The 21,449-nt window shown below is 39.2% G+C and overlaps 1 long non-coding RNA gene across 1 annotated transcript; it reads right to left on the reverse strand.

Moving 5' to 3' along the window:
* Nucleotides 1-9,661: 9,661 nt before the first annotated feature.
* Nucleotides 9,662-16,642, reverse strand: LOC140262136 (uncharacterized). Its single transcript, XR_011905816.1, has 3 exons — nucleotides 16,388-16,642; nucleotides 11,662-11,735; nucleotides 9,662-9,827 (listed from the first exon to the last, which is right to left on the reverse strand). It is a non-coding gene; the product is annotated as an uncharacterized lncRNA (long non-coding RNA).
* Nucleotides 16,643-21,449: the final 4,807 nt, after the last annotated feature.

The raw sequence follows: 21,449 nt of genomic DNA on the forward strand, positions 1-21,449 counted from the left end.
AAAAAAGTAGAGGTATAAAATAATAAGCAGAATTAAGTTTAAAGAATAATTGAAAAATACTGAAAACTGAGCTACTAAATATCCTTCAAGCAAAGGCTTTTTAAAAATACATTCTCCAGTTATTCAGAATCAACGTGCTCAGAAGTGATGGGGACAGAAGAAGGAAATGATCATAGAATCAGTAAGGTTGGAAAAACGTCTAAGATCACCTAGTCCCACCCATTCCCGCCACATTCACCAACCACATCTCCACAGTTCTTGAACACCTTCAGCGACGACCTTCACCACCTCCCTGGGCAGCCTGTGCCACTGCCTCACCACTCTTTCTAAGAAATAATTTATTCAACCTGTGTACTTGTTCTAAAGAGCTGCCTTTGTTTTGCCTGGTGAAAGAAAGAGAGATGCAATCAGAAAATCTTGAGCAGTTCAGGCAACAGCAAAATGATTAGGAGAGGTGGCAGGGCAGCCCATGAGCGAGGCTGCAAAAAACAGCATGCTACATGTTATTCTAATGCAAAATCCTGAAACACTTTTGTAGATGGATTTATTGATCTTCCACTAGTCCCATAGGTAACATGAAGCATGGGCCTGATCTGTCTGTCAAAATGAAACAAACACACTCCAAGTTTGGACTCTTTATGGTCTTCCATCATCAGCCCGCTGAAAAAAAAGAAAGCTCTTAATAATCACTCAGCTAAATTAAATAAGAACAGTACCACATCTTAACAGAAATTCACCGTCAACAATTTTTCTGTTCACACTGGAATGGCAATCATATTTTGCTTTACTCAGTTCACTGCCATAACACTTCAGCTTGACAACCCCTGCAGCTCTATGAGAGTCAGTGGAGTTACACTGCAGTAAAACTGGAAAGGCACAAAAGAGACTTCAGCTCTTTTTTACTGACTGCTCTGGAAACCTAAAATAACTAGTTAAAAAAAAAAAAAAAAAAAAAAAAAAAAGAAAAGAAAAGAAAAAAAAAAAGGCACAAGAAACTGATTTTAAATTGAGTTACTTCTGTGAAATCTACGAGCAATTCAACAAGAAAGACATTCAAATCACACTAGCCCTGAGCACTCCAACACAAATCCCTATCCTGCACAGACTTCATTAGTATGTTAACACCTTTTCTATTCTGGATAAAATCAATGTTAACTTCAACATAAAAGTAATAAATAAATAAATAAATAAATCACACTTATGTTGCCTGTCAAAGAAGTCTTGTTCTTTCTCTGTGTCTTTGGAGAAATCTATCCAAATTCTGTGCTTTGGGCACATTTTTCCTTTCATGCCAATTCATGGAATCATGAAATGGTTTGAGATGGAAGTGACCTTCAAAGGTCATATTAGTCCAACTACCCTGTAATGAACAGGGACACAGGGACACCTGCAGCTAGATCAGGTGATCAGTGCTCTATCCAGCCTGACTCTGTATGTCTCCAGAGATGATGCTTCCATCACCTCTCAGGGAAACATATTCCAGTGCCTCACCAGTCATAGTGTAAAAAACTCTTTCCTTATATCCAATTTAAACCTCCCCCCTTTCACTATTTCCCCTTGTTCTATCACCACTGGTCCTGCTAGAGTCTGTTCCGTCTTTCTTGCAGCCCCACTTTAGCCCCCCTCTTCTCCAGGCTGAATAGCTCTAGCTCTCTCATCCTGTCCTTGTTGGAGAACTGTTCCATCCCTTAGAGCACTTTTGTGGCCCTCCTCTGGATGTACTCCAGCAGATCTTTGGCTCTCCCATACTGAGGACTCCACATCTGAATGCAGTACTCCAGGTGAAGTCTCAACAGCACAAAGTAGAAGGAAATTCCAGAAATACCTGCAAGAAGTAAAACCATACAGTCTTGTTAGCTTATTTTACCAACTTACTTTCTAACTCCCAAAATACTCCCATTGCCTTTTTTTCCAGGTGTGCTTACAACACGAACATGCAGGCTCAAAACAGCACCAGACTATGAGAGTTTTTAATAGATGAGTGGAAATCATTTTGAGTTTCTCTGGTCCTGAGCTGATGTCTGGAAAGGAGCAGTCTGAGATATCTTCAGGGAATGTCTGAGAGATTTGCTGGGGATGATACGGCTTCATTAACTGCCTGGCAAAAGAGAATAATTTCATCATCTAAAGACTGATGGGCAAATGGAATGAGAAATCCTGTCAAATCAAAACCTTATACTGATCCAAAGAATTGGATACAAAATTATCACATCACTGAAGTGCTACTGCTATGGATCCAAACACAGACGGTGAGGGTTTCTAAAGATAAGTCTTGTTTTGTCTCATTCAGGATGATAATTTGGTCCCAATCCTGCAATTCTTAGCTATATAAAGAAAATAATATTTGGGGAAGAATCTCTTACAGTACTACCATATTGCTTCTGCTTATTAGGGTAGTAAAATGTAAATCTGTACCGTCTTCATGGCATTGTTTTCAGTATGGGAAAAGTGATGTAAAATTTAAACACAGGAGAAATGGGTTGTCATGAAAAAAAGCAGCTTTGGCAAATAAGTCTAATGATTGACATCTGACAGCTGTATTTAACTTATGTTTGAAGTCCTGCAGCAGATAGTCTATGACATCTACATCAGGCCTTTGAAGTTTTACAGCTAATGTTCATATAGAGATCTGCTGACTTCATTGCATGCTGGTTTGCAGGACCAAACATAGGTGGTCCTGGGACCTCTGTTTGGATATTAACTTGTACAACTCTCCTACCAAAGATAAAACATCATCCACTCAGTCACATTCCTAGGTTTGTTTTGATATCCATTTCTTAGCGGTAATAATTTCAGTTTTCCCAGCTAACAAAAATATTTCCATTAGCAAAACTCAGTGGAGGTCAGATCTAGATTTTCTGCCTGATACAAATGGAAAGGTAGGTACAGGCTTTTCATTTGTTCAGAATTTATTGTTCATGTTTTGACAGAGAGAACAGGGAGTATGGGATCTTTCCAACTCAGCACTAAACAGATACTTGCAAGAAACATCTATTTTTGTTCTTGCATTGGGAAAGTTAAGTATATGGGCTAGGTGATAGTGTTCATAGAAATAAGCATCAACCTTCTGAAATGGCTAACTCCCTGTCAATTACAGTCTCTCTGAAAAATGGTTCTACAATGCAGCCTCTGCAGACCATATTATAAACCCATGTATAGACAAGTAAGATTAATAGAGTAAGAATGAAGTTCATTTTATCTTATGTTAGCTACCTCAAAGTACAAAGTCATTATCTAGGGTCACCTTAAGAATCTCTGGGGTTACGATAATCCATAACAAGAAACACTTGGGAACCATATGAAAGAGCTTCTTAATGAAAGCCCACATCACTTTGTAGAGCTGCTTGCAAGCAGCTGAAGCAAAGAACAGGTTCAGATATACCAATGTGACTCTTGACATTAACGAATGAGTAATTTCAAGTTTCTGATCCAGAAAAATTGAGAAAATTGCAGGAAAATGCATTTTAGTATTTTTTTATCGATCTTTTGCTGCTGTTGTTGTCCTAGTACACTATTTCCTCTCCCCTTTGGAAAACAAGCAGAAAGTAAAATGCAGGAAAAGGACTTAAAGAAAAGAAATACAATACTTGAGACATTTTCTGTTTTAACAAAATAAGAAGTATTTGTAAAAGTGTCTACAATTGGAAATTGTTTCTGTTTCAAAATAGAAGGAGCAGAGCCCAGTACCTCCTTCTGCTTTCCCTTCCCAGTGCTGCTGAGAGCAGCAAGGTCATCTCTTAGCCTCCTCCAGGCTGGTTAACCCACGCGTCCTCAGCCTCTCCTCCTTCCAGCCCTGCTACCAAATTTGTTGCTTTCCTCTGGACACTTTCAAGGATGCTGACATTCTTTATGTATTGTGGAGCCCAGAATTGCATTCTATACTCTAATTGAGACTGCCCCAATTCTAAATATAGTGGGAGAATCACCTGTTCTGACTGGCTGGTTTTCTGTGCTTATTGTTCCTCACAACGTAGTTTGCACTTTGTCTGCCAGAGTACACTACTGCCTCACACTGAGCTGCAGCCACCAGCACCTCCAGATCTCTTTCTGCTGATCTACTTTGTAGCCACTCCTGTCTCAGTCCATGCCTCTGTCCAACGGAATAAGCATTCTGAAATGCCTAAAAATATTACCGCGGTTGCTTTAATCAGTACCAAAACCCTTAAGGGAAAATCCCATAAAAGCAGGGACAGACTTGCAGGATAATAGCCTACTGTCAGCAGGGTAGCAGCTGGCCATGGCCACACCCCTGCCCCCCAAAACTGCCCATGTACCACCCAGTCCTCCAGTCTGCTGAGCTCTCTATTATACACACTTAGCAGTATACACTTTTAGATGTTAAATACCACGCTTCTGAAAGATCAGGAGTGAAATCAGTCTGCTATCCCTATGTTCTCCTGAACCATCACATACCTTGCCATCTAGCCCAGCACAAGAGGCATATCTCCATAGAAAGCAGCAAACAGCAGCCCTGTCAAATCCTCAGCTCAGCTCCAAGGCCATGAATTCAGTGAGGCATTTACAAAAATTGTTTTCTCTTGTTTTCAGTGCATGACACTGACCTAAGGACTAGGTGATCTTGGAGGTCTTTCCCAGCCTTAATGATTCAGTGATCCGATTCAAGGATCCTATGACATGCTGCACTGTTTGCTAGGAGCAGGGTTAAGACCATCTCGCTCTATTGTCTTGGTCTCTTCCTAAGAATCTCATTACTAACCTGAAGAGCTCAGCTAATGGAGTTTAAAGTGACAGAGTCTTTTATAGTGCAATAAAACCTTTTAGGATGTACTTCAGGGGTTTCTAATTCTCTCAGCAACACAGTAAATATAATGAATGTAAAAATTATCCGTGCAGATGTTGTGGTGTCAGTAACAATAACAAAATCTCAGCACGGCACAGGACCAAAATAGCATCTGGGATTTTGATTCACTCAATTTAATCTCACAGTATTTGAACATTTACAGTTTTACAGTTTGTGTTTATTGATTTACAGTATTTTAATAAGATTACTGTGAAAACATATACGCTGAACTCATACTTATATGGGACATATACCAATGCCCATCACTTGCTTTCTGCAGAGTACTAATTTGCAGCCCTCTGGAGCTCACGGGAAAATTTAGCATTAAATAGCTTGCTGCTGAGTACAAGGGGAAGGAGATGACTAATAACTATTTCCCAAACCCATCAAAAGACCATGAAGCCTTCTAAGACTTTGCAATAAGGGAAAATAAAAAGTACGGAATGAAGGCATTTATATTTCTACTGATTTAAAACCAAGTGGGGAAGTATTAGCGAAGCAACGTGCTGATCTATTGGTCACTGCTCAGGCAATTTCCAAAGCATTCTGAGTAGAAATGTATTTTGTTGCTTTCTGGTTTACTCAGAAGTGCTGATAGTTTCAAATTTTTGAACAAAAAGCCAAAGGGAAGCAATACTTCCCATATTGCTGCACTTGAGCATATACAGACAAGTAGTGAGGTATTTACTGTGTTTAACTTCTGCTGTCGAAGAGTTAGGCTTCTTGTTTGGGTGTTTGTCTGTTCTTGAGGAGTGATTCACATGTCAGTGACTTTTGTGTTGTCTACTAAAATGCCACTCACATTTTTTAGAACAGTTTCTGTCTCTTCTGGTTCCAGTCTCAGTCAAAAACAGCTCTTCTAAATGACTACATTAGAGATAGGAAAAGAGGAAAAGGCCAAATTATCTTGTTCCCAAACATGTGCAAATAACTGTCTGTCAGTTGCAGGTATGGAAACTGTTTTTCCTGTGGAATCTCAGGTATTTTATTTTCGGAAGAGCCAAGGTCTCCCACAGGGCTTGACCACAATTGCCCCATGATCTAATTCCCATCACATGAGGCACCAAACCCAACCAAACACCCATTACAAGGCTCACTTCAGGGTATAAATCAGTGTAACCCTGCTCTGTGACAAGGACATTGATCTCTGGCAGATTAACAAGCAGTTAAAGTAACACTGCCTGCTAAATATAATCAAAAAGAAGATTTCAGCTGTAATTTTTCAGCAAAAGACTTTTAATTCAGAGTGAAGAGTCATTCCTTATATGACTGGAAATATTTGCTTTATTCCTGCATGTTTGGCCAGAGAGCAGCTCTGAGCCTGATTTTATTTTATTTTTTGCTTATATTCTGTCTTTCTTTATATTTTGCAGGTGACACTGAACTTATTACCATGACAGGCTGAAATGTCCCTGCCACTGCTCAATTCCGTTCTCTTTCATTATGCAGTAGCACGTGGCATAACCTCTTTCCTCTTTCTGGTGGTTAATGTTCCCTTTGTGCTCTCATGAACGAGGCCTCAGACTTTGATGTATGTCGTTGGAGATATTAGATGAAAACAAGCTTCCTCTCCTTGCAATGAATACATGTGTGGAGTAGTATTTCTTTTCTTGTGCTGGTTCAGAATAGTCAGCAGTGTCGGTAAAGTGTTTTTACTCTTTCACAGATAAAATCCATATGCTTTCCTCACCTTCTGCCTTCTAAAGAAGTTAGCAATATCAGCTGACCCAGTGTGGCATTTTTTTCATGAATTAAGACCATTATTTTTAATATCCCAACTGCCAAAGAAGCAGAATATAATTTCATGTGCCCTGCTTTGGAGTCTTAATCCCATTCAGATGGTAACACTTTAGTTGATAATGCTGCAGCATCTGACTTTTCACAATACAAGCAATCATTCGCTTGTGAATTTATCTCACATTTTATTTATTTCTGTCATTTAATAAACAACCACTCATTTGTATGCTATTCTGTGTAGATAACATAGCCTTACAACTACTTGGGTGAGAAGAGAAAGCAGGCATGTCAAGGACGACAGAGAGTTGGGGATTATTTAGACTCTTTTTATCTTTTTTTGTTTTCTAGTTAAAAATGTCAGTCCTTTCATGGTAAATATGGAAACAAAAGGAAGTGTCAGCTATTACTATGAACAAAGCATAATTTACTTTAACCATGAATTCCACCATTGCTTCTTAGCCGGAACATCCCATGAGCAATAAATTTTGGTATCTACTGACATTAGTAATATAGGCCACCCCAGGCAGAGCATTTATTTCAGCCAAGCATTCTTAAGCTGTCAAACACAAGATCTGTCACAAACAGCAGCTGAGACACTAATGACAGCCACATACTGATCTATCACGGTAAAATCCTCAAGAAAAAAAATAAAATAAAATATATTTCAAAACCATTGAATTTGCTATTATGCTGAGCAGGCCTTGCATTTTCCTGTAATAGTTCTATACTGAAAGCTCTTACATCTCAGTGAAGGAAATGGGTTAGTGGATGAAAACAGCTGAGTCCTTTTTATATGAAAAGACACACACGCACACAATACTCCTGAGGAGTTTATCCCTGAAAGAGAATTACTTTTTATGGAAAGAAAACATTTGGGTTTTTTTCTTTCTTTCTTTTTGGCCTTGGCATTTCATAAACAAATATTTAGCCTCCTGCATGCCATTTCTAAATGCATATTTGCTTTGATGTCTCAGTGCTGGGACCTAAATTCTTTGCTGATTCATACCCTGTCAAATCAATGCAGCAATTGCATGTAAACTATTATATTTCAAAGCCTTGTCTATCTGAGCCTTGCAAACTCAGCTTTATGTTAATATAAGAAAATTATATTGTACCCTGAATAGCCTCTTATTTATTTTAAACCATCTTGCCCATGATCCTCAAGACTGGGGAACATGTTCCTGCTTACCACTGTGTACTTTTGGGTGAAATTATAGTCTAGAGAAGACCTCTAATAGCAGTTTGTCATAGGAATTTATTAACTTTCATGATCTTTTTTTTTTTTTTTTTAACTAATTCTGATATTGATGCAGATTTCTTGGTGTTTTTAGTTTAGCAGAGTATTTAAATTGAAATTGAAGAGTTAAAAGGCATGTTTTCTGTATCTAACTACAGTTGTAATAGTAATAGATGAGCTATTCGTGACCTTTAATCTGATTCATGTTAGTCCACTGTTCTCAGTATCTCTGTGAAGGTGTCTGTAACACATCAGCTCCAAGAGTGCTTGTGGTTGTTTCACACAGTCGGGCAGCTCAGCTCTACCCTTCCTGAAAAAGACAAAGGGAGAAAATACAATGAAAAAGAGTTCATGGATTGAAATAAGGACAGGAAGATCACTCACCAAGTACAGTCATGGGCAAAACAGACTCAGCACAGGGAGATTAATGTAATTTAATATCTACTCATAACAGGCTGAAGCATTGAGAACTAAATGCAAACTACTAACACCTTCCCCCTTACCCACATTCTCCTATTGCTTCCTCCCAGGAGGAACTGGGGAAAGGGTTCTGTGATCAGTCCATAACACTTCATCTTTCCTGCTCCTCTCTGCTCCCTCTCCACATGGCTCTCTCCCTTGGGATTCTGTCCTTCCCAAACTGATCCCACCGTGGCCTGCCCACAAACTGCAGGTCTCCCAGCACTGATCCACTACGACTCTCTCCCATGAGAACCACCCTTCAGGCACTGCTCCAGCACAGCCCCATAGGCATCAGCCCTCCTGCCCCACCACAGGCTCCTCTCCATGGGCTGCAGATCCAGCCTGGGCTGCTCCTGCAGGGGTATCCATGGGCTGTGCCTCCTCCAGGCCTCATCCACTGCTGCACAGCGGACTCCTTCACATCTGCACACTGAGATCTGATAGTGCAACAAATGGTCCATGGCTGAGGAGTGCTGATCAGGCCTTGGGACCTGGCAAATCTCAGCACCTGATCATCTGTGTAATATTAAGCATCACTGATGGGAGAAAAAAAATCATCAACAGATTCAGGAGAGCAGTCTCATGAAGAAATACTAGATCTGGCCACAGCAGCCCCAGGCAATGCTGCAGGCTAAGGCCAGAGTGGCTGGAAAACAGACCTAGGGGGTATTGGTGAGCCAATGGTATGCCCAGGTGGCCAAGAGGGCCCATGGCATTCTGGTTTGTATCAGAAATAGAGCAGCCAGCAGGAGCAGGGAAGTGATTTTCCCTCTGTACTCAGCACTGGTGAGGCTGTACCTCAAGTACTGTGTTCAGTTTTGAGCCCCTCACTTCTAGAAAGACACTGAGGCCCTGAGGCATGTGCAGAGAAAGGCAACAAACCTGGTGATGCATCTGGAACACAAGTCTCATAGGGAGCAGTTGAAGGAACTGGAGAAGAGGAGGCTTAGGGAGTCATGGTGAAGTGGGAGTTTGCCTCTTCTCCCAAGTAACCAGTGACAGGACAAGAGGGAATGGCCTCAAACTGTGCCAGGGGAGATTCAGGTTGGACATTAGGAAAATACTTCTCCAGAGAGTGGTCAGGCATTGGAAAAGGCTGCCCAGGGGGGTGATGAATTCACCATCATTGGAGGTGTCCAATAAATGTTTAGATGTACTGAGGGATGTGGTTTAATGGGGAAGTACTGGTGATGGTTGGACAGGATGATCTTAGAGGTCTTTTCCAACCTTGGTGAATTTATGATTCTATGATTCTATGAACAAGCTGACTTCATGAAGTTAGAAAATTGACACTCAGTATTAAACTGACATCTTAAAGGTAGAAGAATTTGTAATTCTTTTCACTGGAGTAGAATTATCACCACCTTTTGCTACTATTTCCTTGAAAATCCATTTACATTTCACAGAGCAGAAGGAAGTTTTACATAATACCTCTAGTTGGTCAAGTCACATCAGAGGATGAGAAGGAAATGCTGATTCTTCAAAAGCAACATTTGGCACAGGAATACATCAAGCCCTGATTAAATTTCACTGGGAGAGGTTTCTTAGCTCTCGGAGGATAGTCTTTCTCTCTGTTAGAGCAGTTCCAACCTGTATATATAATTAAATATTCATTATGTGAGAGACAGAAATACACTGACAGAGAAAGAGAAAAACTGCCTCCAAAGCTTAGTGGTGAGAGCAGCTATCTCAAATGTTAAAAGCCTTGATACCGAAGTCCACCATCTATGATTCTATGATTCTGTGATGCTATGATTCTGTGATTCTATGTTTCTCTGTCAGTCACTGAAGACATCACATATAAGGGAAAAGTGTGTAATATGTATAGTAAACTGCACTAGCGAAGGTTTTGCTTCTTGTCTTAACGTATTCACTCCAGTATTCCACCTTATCCTAAATCTAGCATAAAGCTACCCATCTCTTTAAATGACGTGTGGCACTTTGGGGGCAGTTCATTTAAAAATAGATTTAAATGCTTTTTTTTCCAGGACTTCTGTGGAGAGAAAATGCATCACAATATACACATTTTTGCCAAATACTGACATTTGATTGACCTACTTAATTACAATAAGAATAAATTTTATAGGTGTAAAATATTGATGTGGAGAACAGAGGTGGTCACTGTGAAATACATTTCATTAGCTACCTGAAAGCCATTCACATTTTCTTAGGGACTCAGTGTTATTGACAAATTTATAAATAGCTGCCACTTTAACATGTCAGGTTAACAAATAATGCTGTTGGTATTACTACACATATTTACAATGTTTCTGGGGAGTGTAACTGGCCCATCAGGATAATTATGACTCTCATTTTTCCTTCTACCTGGCCACCTGCAGTAATTGGTGGCTTGTTTGATTGTCCTCTTGCTTTCTTCCAGAAAGCCACTTCTCCTCAGCAATAAAACCACTACATACCGGTGCTGGACCTCTGCATGAAATAGAAGCAGGTCATTGCCTTTGACTGAAGAGTGAGGGCAGGGACATTGGCAGGGAAACCTTACACTAAATCAGGTTGCTCAAGTTCCATATAACCCAACTTTGATCACTATATATATTTTAAAGCATAGACACTCTTAAAATGTATTGATACCTATCATCTGAAAGAGGCAAGAAAAGAGCAAAGAGAAAAATGAGAATGAAGGATAAATAAATAGAAGCAAGGAAGGCTGGCAGGATGTGGGGACAAAACAAGAAAGGAAGAAGGGAAGAAAGGAAAGAAAAAAATGAGACCCAAAACCCACTTGTCACTGACCAGCACAAGAAATTTCTGCAGAAAGGCATGTACAGGAACATGAGCTCATGTGTGCTCTTTCTGCAGCAGATAAGAATAGTATTGTACAAAGTGAAGAGATGTCTTGAATCTCAGAAGATTCCATATTGTTTATATAACATATCCCACAGCCTATGTATCTCAAAGGAGTTAAATCATATTTAATTTCCATGAAACAGAACAGGGAACTGAAGAGAAGATTTGGTAGGAATCTTTTCTTTAGGACACCTTAAGAAGAAAAAAAAGTGAGCAGTGTGATTTTACTCTTCTGAGCATGGTATTGATTAGACAGGAATATACAAAATGTTAAAAGGAAAGGGGAAAGTAAAGAGGAAAGGAGAGGCAAAAGAACAAGAAAAAGGATAGAACAGGGGAGTGGACTGTACAAGACCGGGAAGGGAAGGGAAAGGAAGGGAAGGGAAGGGAAGGGAAGGGAAGGGAAGGGAAGGGAAGGGAAGGGAAGGGAAGGGAAGGGAAGGGAAGGGAAGGGAAGGGAAGGGAAGGGAAGGGAAGGGAAGGGAAGGGAAGGGAAGGGAAGGGAAAAGGACTTTGGTCTGGTGCAGCTAGAGTTCATCTGTACACAACTGTACATGAGCACTGAAGCAGAAATTTAAATCACTTAACAGTACCTGTTTCACCCTCAGGTCCTTACCTCAACAGCCCTCAGTATTACTTCCAACAGGCACGACACTGCTCCACATAAATCTATGCACAACTTGGGACTGTCTGTAGACAAGGAAAGGTACAGATAGTATAGTTCTGGTAGGACCTGGGCTCCTCCATTTTCATTCCAATTTATGTATATTGTTCATATACTTACAGATAATAAATGTTCTTTCAGAAGACAATCTCTGATGACATTTTCCATGCTCTTCTGCTTATTAATGACTTTGGAAGAAGTGCCTTCCATCCATAAAAAAATAATTTAAACACACGATGCACATTAAAACATTCTGAGTATACTCAGGGTACTCCATTCTGACAATTTTTGTGTAATGGCTCTGTATTTATAAGAGATATTAATCAATAAAGAAAGGGGAACATATAAAATAGTTTCAGGCAGAGACCCACATTTCAAAACCTTTTCCTAGCAGAAAATCATGAATAGAAATGAAAATTGCATGAAAAATTCAAAGGCCTTAGAAGCTAGACCTGCCTGGAATTTCACACAGTCAAGCTATCAAGAGGCAGAAATCCTACCCTATTTTAAAAACTTTTTAACCCTTTCATAAAGAGCTCTTATTGAAACATAATGATAGAAAAGATATCCTACAAAGAAAATATAAATCCTTATCTATTTTGTGTTTCTCCTGTGATGGAATACGACCGTATAGAACATGGAGGATAACAAAAATGTAGAATTCATATACATAGTTGCAGCAGGGAAAGTGAAGAAGCACCCCCTGTAAGTTACTTGAGGATTTTCTGAAGTCTTTTTGCCTCCATCCTAAGCTCCGTGGGTTTATTCCATGCTAAATATCTCCTGGATTCTTTCATCCAATAAAGCTAAGTCAAGTCCTGGCAGTACAGGAGAAGAGCAGGAGATTTTGAGCTAGGGGTCTAAGAGAGAGCAAGGTAGAATTTAGCAGGAGCAAAACACTACTAGATTTTGTAGAATCCTTTAAAAAATAAGTTGCTTTATTTTTCCTCTAGACAAGCTTTTATAGATTTGGTGTCAGTAAGAAGCATGCTGTGCCATCTCTCCTGTAGTCTAAGTAATTATGCAAAACTATTAAGACATTAAATATTTCAGCATTTGGAGAAAATAAAAAATGGGTTGTTTATTTTCATTGCAAAATATCACTGGAAAGAAAGGCATGTGAAAAAATCATTTATTATCTTGGCCAGGATGGCTAACCAACAGATGGCACAGTGAAGAAGTGAAATAAACCCAAGTTACTTGCTCAAGCTAAAGAAGGAAGTCTTCATCTGACCAAGATGGTGATCCTGAACTTTTTTGTGTGATGATCTAACGTTCCATGTTATAAAAAAGTTCACATCTTCTATTGTGTATGAAAAGATTCTGTTTATTCCTAAAATTTCGTATGTCCCATATAGCTTTCTCATTTCGTCAGAAGTTTAGGCACAAAGTTTTAATGCTAAATGATGCATAACAAGTTGATACAAAATGACCTCTGTGCCAGTTATCTACTTTCTGTCTGACTGCAGGTACAGAGAGTAAAACAGATCTCGAGCATAGTACATTCTTGGATACAGCTGAAATGTGAAATCTGCCCAGAATAAAACCATTTTCTCATGATGATGATGATGATGATGATGATGAGAATAATAATAATAATAATAATAATAATAATAATAATAATAATAATAATAATAATAATAATAATAATAATAATAGTGTTCTGTAACAAGCACAGCTTCTTCCCCCCAACATATGTACAGCTCTGTTGTATTTTCTGCAGCTATCCTAAGTTTCCTCATCTTCATTTCTGTAACAATGATCTAGATTTCCTGTCAGGGTAATTGGACTAACCTAGTTAGTGGTCAGCATTTTATTTTCAGTTCTTCTGCATACTGCAAAATGAGCAATTTGTCAAAGTACAGAGAACTTCAAATTCAGCTGGCAAGGGAAACTAAAATTGAACATTTCGTGTACATTTAAGTGTGCATTCAAGCAGTGACATGGAAATTAGTAAAACAGCTACTAATGATCTGGTTCCATTAACAAATGCTCATATGGATGGTAAGTGACCTGAGACAGAGAGGAAATGCAATTTTGGCTGTCAATACAATAAAAAATGTCTGCTATTAGTGGTATATAGGGATTATAATCAATTATACTTTTTATTGGTTCAATTCAGAAACACTGTAACCAATTAAGCCTCTGTTTTTAATAAAGGAAGGAATACAGTGGGTTTTACAAAACTACCTAGTGTATAGTTCCTTTTACTCATGTTATTAATGTAACCTTGGTTACTGGGTTGATGGAACTTACTCCTGACAATGATTGCAGCTTTTCCCTTATTAGTGTAAAGTTTTCTAAAACACCTCTACAAAGAGAGGAAATATCTCTCTTCTGGACATCAATTTTAACTTAATTCACATAAAACAATACAATCACTCTAGCAAATGACAAGAGCATTACCTGATTCTGCTACCTCACTTTATACCAAGTAGTAATTTATTCCTTCAGTGGTAATCTGATGCTGACTACAGATGTCTACAAATAAGTACTATGACACTTACTTTGGTCGAAAATAGTGGATCTTTCCAAGATTGTCTATCAACCAAAATGTTTATGGTTATTGTGCTGTGTGCCGCTGAAATGTTTTTTTCCAAAGACTTTTGAGTTGTGTGTAAACGTCACCAGACTGGAGGTTATCAGACATTGGTCTTAGAAAGGACAGATCCTGTCCACTGGAAAATCCTCTCAAAATCAGTCATTTCAGAATCACTTGAAATCAGTGCGCTAGTAAGATAAAGTACATTTGATACCAAGCTTAAATGAACAAAACTTTACAAGTAACCTTTAAATTTTCAGCCCTAATCTATTCTTCAAAATCTTTCTGACAGGTCTAAAAGTGGAGTTGCATTTTAAGCAAAGACTGAATTCTCAGTTTCTAGCTATTTTTGGAAATGAATTGGTCCCTCTTCCTATGCTCTCCAATCACATACAAATACATAAATATTTTATATGTGCCTTTTTCAATAGAAACCCTTTTTTATAACTGGAACCCAAAAGAATTAAGGGAGCTGTCATTTGTAAGTGCAAAGAATGTGGGTTGCAAGCATAAAGAGTATGAATTGGGCAAGTGGGGAGACAGTGGTTGAAAATGTAGTGGAATATGTATTGGAAAGATTAAGTAGGATGGGTGACAACAGAGGAATTCAGAAGCTAGAAAGTGGAACTGCAAATGGTAGTACAGTGAGCACAAGTCAGGAAGGCAGTTTAGTCACAGGCCTGAGAAGAAAATATGTAATAGAGTCTGTGTAAATCTACAGGCAATTGAGAGGTCTTTTCCATCTCATTATCTTCTCAGATGAATTTCTGAAGGTTTGGATAGTATAAGTAGATTCATGAGAAGGAAAAAAGACTAAGACCAGATTCACAAACCATCTTGTAGATAGTGCTAAGATGGGTACAGCACGCTGCTTGTCGCTGCTGTTACATTACAGCATGATCTACTAGGTCACATTGATGAAAGTCAAAGGAGACAGACCTTAAAGTTAGTATATGCCAACTTCATTAATGACTACGGAATAATAAACTGGAAATAAATAGCCCACAAAATGAGTCCTCCGCAGACAAGGCACAGGGTAGTCCTTCACTTGTTAGTCGTGTAACAAAAGTTTAAAGACTGGCTGTAGGCATCACTTGTCCTTATAGAAAGGGGACTCTGGCCTATATCAGATAACAGTGAGTATGATCCGAGTGAAGGAAGACTGCATTAAAATGAAATAATTTAAATTTACAAGAAAAATCCTCCACAGATTTACAGCTTCACTTAGCAATTTTTCAGATACAAGACTTTGAATGATAAAGCTTTTTAACAAGTGTCCCAACACAGTACATTAAGGAACAGCATGAAGGAACAAGAATTCTGCATCACTTGCACACACTCTCCATCTTAGCAGGCTTTGGGGAGCCTCTGGGAAGAGCCACTTTCACTTCTTACTGTCATTAACTAGCCAACAAGTCAGGGTGTTCCCACTTCTCTCTTTTACTAGGAAAGGTGCTTTCATATCAGTGCTTCATTCTGAATTGATTCTTGGAAGGACAGCAGACACCAACACTTCAGGAGGTCATTGTCTATGTGTTCTATCTGTAGATGTCCCTGCTCATTGCGGAGGGGACTAGATGATCTTGAAATGTCCCTTCCAACTCAAAAGATTCTATCATTCTATCATTTCCTTCACCTACAATATCGTTCCTACACATCTTTGACATGGTTTCTATGGAGGGGGAGTCAGTTGCTCAAAAATAAAATACTCACTTAAATGTTTTCCTACTCTGTAACTCATTCTAGCTAAGTAAACACAAGCAAAACAGAGTCAAGCTGCATTTTCATCCAGAGCTCAATTTGATTTTCAGTACTCACAGCTAATGAAATATCTAAAAGTGATTTATTGGAACATACCAGCTATATTTAAGCAGCAGCCAAAACAATTACATTTAATTAAAATTAAGGTCAAAGAAACACAACAAACTAATGTGATACTTCAGACATCAGCCTGGAATAGATGTTAGGTTGGTTGATTATCAATTAAGTACAGTAAACACAAATGCTTTCAGCAGGCATTTCTCACTGAAACAAGTTCAGGCAAGTAAACAAGTGCTGTGCCTGGAAATTTTCTCACTTTCTCTTGATTCAAAATCATCCTGTGCACTGTGCTGTTTTTTCCTATCCACAGCTTACCTCAATGATTTATTCTTTTTCCTTGAAGAGAAAGTAGTCTGCCAGAAGCTCTCACTGGAGAAATGCAAAATTCCGGGGGAAGGGGTTTTGTTTTCACTGTGTTGTTTCATCTCTTCACCTTGAAAGCACAAAAAAAAAAAAAAAAAAAATCCTCTTGTCACAAGCCTTAGGCTAATCAGGCTGTGAGAGGTGTTGAGCACCTTTTACACGGCTGCATATCAGCAAGCTTGGAAACAAGGTTCACTCTGAAATGGTTGGTGCTTAGTCTTTTTTTTTTCTAGCAACGATTACACAACTGTGATTCTCTGTGTTTGTTTTAAGTGTAAGTCACTGCTTATGAATGTATGTTTTTAAACCATGCATTTTTACCTTGTGTATTTATTTAAAAAGACAAATACCTCAAGGCTTGATAGCAGCTTTCTGCTAACTCCTTGATGATAAGGAGAGGATACTGCATGAATAAAACACTGCTCTGAGCATCCCCTGACTGTGGGGGTTCAGTCGCATCCAAAATTCTTTCAAGTCCTTCACACCTGAATTCGAGGCATTGATGTGGCAATGGTGCAAATGGATGCAGGACCTGACCTGCAGGCTCCCTGTATAATATTTTTTTCTCACTAAAAAAAAAATAACCGTGGAAATACACAGAAATAAGTTCTCACACAGCCTCTGCCTGTCAGGCAGGAGCAGCAAGCATGTCCACATTTCCCAGTGGGCACACTGCATAAACCCTCAGGCTCACGTGGGTTTTTTGGGTGCACCCACACACTACGGGAAGCATGCTGTGTAGAAATTCTGACTGTTTTGCTAAAATCACTGCTCCTACTGAGCTGAAACCTGCCCCCCAGCTCACTAATTCCCACTGCAACTTTCAGCCCAGTTGCAACAGTGCTCATTGAGATCTCCTTATGCTTCCAGAGGGAATGCGGCTGGTGCTATTTTGGGGATCTCTGTGCAGCCAACGGATGCCCACGTAGCCCCAGCATAGCAGATTTCTGATCTCCACTGGGGCCTCCTGGTGATGCCTCAATCTAAATAGCAATGTGGGAATTTCTGGTTTGAAGCCTCAGGCTGTTAGTGATACTGCATAAGTCACAAACAAACACAAATGGAGAATCAGAGTGGAACTGTATAGCAGAGGGAAAGGATGACTTATCCCTTTTGTACATTCATTGGAACAACGTATCTCTGGGGATGTGCCAGACCCGATCTAAATACAAACCAGAAAGTATTAGCATAGCAGCTGGGGCCACAGACAGCCAAGCTGAAGTGCAACAGGACGAGTGCTGAGGCTGCTAGAAATCAAACATTGGACAGTGTGGAGAAAAGTCACCAGAACAGCAGGAAAAGGAAAAGTAGATACAAATCACCCTGACTTGGGGGTGACAGAGGAGGGAAAGTATCGATGTTTCCGTACTGATTTATTTTTACCTTACTTTCCTGTGATGAAATGTATAGAAAGGCTCTTTCTTTATTACCTTCTTGTTGTAGCCTACTTTGACCAAGGCAAAATATCACAGTGGAATAAATCCCAACCCAATGATAAAATTCCTCCAGCCTTCAGCTCAGGCAGGCTTATGCTTCTCCACTGGAAATGGAAGAAAGCTGAACACCTTCTCAGGCAGATCCAGACTGTATTTTGGTCCTTCAGGATGCTCTACATGCTGCTGTAGCTCTAAGTGTCAGGTTGGTAGTGAGTAAGAGACAATGGTAAGTATATGTTTCCCCGAACCTGGTGACCTGTGATTTGGTCAAGGCATTTTAGCTTTCATCAGACCCAACTGATCCATTTCTCAAAGCCATCAATCACAGTGTTACCAAAAATTGTACGACACTCAAATTGCCCAAGAAAAAAAGATGATGGACATAAGAGTCTGGAAGGGCCCTCAAGAGTCCATTTGGTGCAACCCTGCTCAAAGGAGGGCCAGTTTAAAAGTTATGCTGGATTTCATAGGGTTGTGTCCAAATGAAATGTGAACACCTCTGGGGATGGAAGTTCCACAACCTCAGCAGGCCTCTAACCTCTCTTCCTTTGAAATGTTTTCCTTACATCCAGTCACATTTCCCTTGTTGCAGAGTTGTGTATCAGTATCAGAGTTGAGTATCAGTAGAGAACTATTAGTCCACCATAAGCCATCTCTGACATGAATCCAGAGGAGGGCCACACCTCTCCTACGAGGATGGGTTGAGAGATCTGGGGTTGTTAAGCCTGGAGAAGAGAAGGCTGCAGGGAGTCTTGAGAGCGACCTTTCATTATCTAAAGGGATAAGAAAGAAGGGAACAGACTCTTTAGCAGGGTCTGGGGTGATAGAACAAGGGCAAATGGTTTCAAACTGAAAGAGGGAAATTTAGATTGGATAGAAGGAAAGAGGTTTTTTTTTTTACACTGAGGTTGGTGAGGCACTGGCACAGGTTGCCCAGCCACTCTGTCCCTGGAGATACTCAAGATGAGTCTGGACAGGGTTCTGAGCACCTGATGGAGCTGTAGTGTCCCTATTCACTGCAGAGGAGCTGTAGCGTACGGCCTTTATAGATCCCTTCCAACTCAAACTCAAACATTCTGTGATTCTAAGGAGAAAGGAGAAATCGCTTTCTTCAACTTTCTGGTGCTAGAGTTTGTAGCTGAGGGAGGATGAACACAGCTAAATTTTACACTCTCAAAAACAGTGGGTAAGCTGAATTCAAAACAGTTGTTTATCAAATTCTACAATGCAAGGAGTAGGAGGCACTTGCTGAAACTAGTTTAAAAAACATCAGCTTAAAACAGTCAAAAGAAAGTATTTCTGTACACAGCAGGTAGTGAATTTGTAAAATTTACTGCTGCAGGAGGCTGAGGAAACAGTATCAGCAGGCTCACGGAGAGTTCAGACAAATTCATGGTCACAAGAAACTGGAACTGCTAGGCAGGAATATACACACTACTCTTCAACACTTGTGGATGCTGGGAAGAACAAAGGGTCCACAGGAAGCAGTTGGGTTTGCATGCTGCCCCTGAACAGCCTCTCTTCTGGTCACTGTTGGAGGCAGATGGACCACTGGTCACCTTTTGTTTTCATATTCAGCTGAGCCCTGCAGGAGGCTGCTGAGCTGACACATTAAATAAAAGAGAAGCTGAGAGGTTAGCTAACGTCTCCTCCATGAGATATTGATCGTGCCATGTTAAATATCAACAAAAATTATGACAAAAACTGTATCCAAAAGTGTTGTCCTGTAGAAGTTATACCAGAAAAATGTAAGGTCTCATTTATGAGTAGATTTAGTGATGGTGATTTCTATGAACAAGGGGGGTCTGAACACTCTGCAGTATGTGGGGCTAAAAATAATAAATAAAATGAACAGAAATCCTTAGGATAACAGCTGAAAACGAACTGAAACAGCTTAAGCCAAGAAAAGTGCATTAAAATGTTCTTCTTATAGTTTTGGTGTTTCTTTTTAAGATGTATTCTGTGTTGTTGCTTTTTGTTGTTGTTTGCTGTTGTTGTTGTCATTGTTGTTGTTGTTTTTCCAAACAATTCCAAAACACCATTTGTCGAATTATTTAATATGTGGGTCTTGACATTTGTGAATAGTGTGTTTGCAATCCCAATGGTAGGTTTAAAAAAAAAAATAAATAAAATAAAAGGAAAATTCCCTAAAGCACTGTAAGAAAAATAATAATAATAATAATAATAATAATAATAATGGGAAATGTGTATCCAATTAACAAAAATGATTGCAACTTTTTTTATTTATTTGCTGCCATTAAACGAATTGCTTGTTCTTTGAATAGGTACTCAAGTGTTTTTACCCTCAGTTTGCCAACTTGGGATACTTCAGGCTATCTGCAGAAGCAGATGGAATTAAAATAGTAAAGAAAGACCATTCTAGATAGCAAAATCTGAACATTTTCTCTTCACTGTGCCTACAGAAAGAAACAAAGTGACATTTTTTTTTTAGGTAGTTTCAGACACGAAACTGTTTTCAATAAGTCATATCTGAGAATGCTCTGGAAGAGCAAATGTTTTTCTAATAGTGGCGCATGGCTCCACTTCCATGATGTATCATTCAGATGAGGAGATTTTTATAAATCAGAATGTCAAAATATTCCACGAAGAAGAAAAATAAACCTTCAACCCAGCAATAAGATGAAAGAAAGTAAGCTGAAGTTTCCCTTTGAGCAAATCTCTAGATAAGGATTTATAACAATATAAATGCTCCGACTCCCCTTTTCCATAATACTTGAATGCATTTCAGCATGGTTATACAGTAAGTTACTGGTAGCAAATGCATGTCTGCTCTAAGATAAAAGAAGTTTGCCAGTCATAATGCAGGAAGAATTTCCAGGTGTATCTGCAAAGAATGAAACTACACACTTTTTCATAGGAAAAAAAGTCTGACTCTAAACAGCATCCTCAATATCACGCTTTTTTGCTTTTAAAATATACTTGTGAATGATTTTTGAATTCATTAAATAAACAGCAGCAAAATTCATGTATATTTTGTTTTTATTAAATCAAATAAGGAAAGAAAAGACAAGTTAAATATATCAGATCCCAAACAAGGCTGTTGTGCTCAGGAGACTATTTATAATGCAACTTTTTCTGGATTTGATTCATCTTCCTCCAGGCATCATAATGGCAGTAAAGATGATTTCAGCAATTATGTTAACACGTATTAAGAAGTTACTGCTTTTGCTGTAGGAAGTGACCACTGCTCTGCATTTCAGCTCTCCTACTATAAAATGTTTGGCTCAAAACACCTATTTATGTTCTGATTTGCGCTGACCGCTGCAGAATTGGTTCAAGATCCTTCCCTCTGCCAAAGCAAGCTGAAAGCAAGCATCTGAGAGGTGCCATGAATCAGTTGAAAGCTGCAAAAATACGATAGGAACTGCTCACCATTGAGCAAACAGAAGTAAAAAACTGGACTGTGAATTACAAAGAAGGTGGAAGTACAACCCATGATGATGAAAAAAGCAAGAAATCAACATAAATTTGCCAGTTCTCCAGGAGAGACAGGATGGCCTGTGAAAGCATTAGTTCTGACAGTGCTCTGTTACCATCAGTTATATACACTGGAGCCC

Source organism: Excalfactoria chinensis, chromosome 1 (assembly GCF_039878825.1).
Source record: "Excalfactoria chinensis isolate bCotChi1 chromosome 1, bCotChi1.hap2, whole genome shotgun sequence".
NCBI lineage: Eukaryota > Metazoa > Chordata > Aves > Galliformes > Phasianidae > Excalfactoria > Excalfactoria chinensis.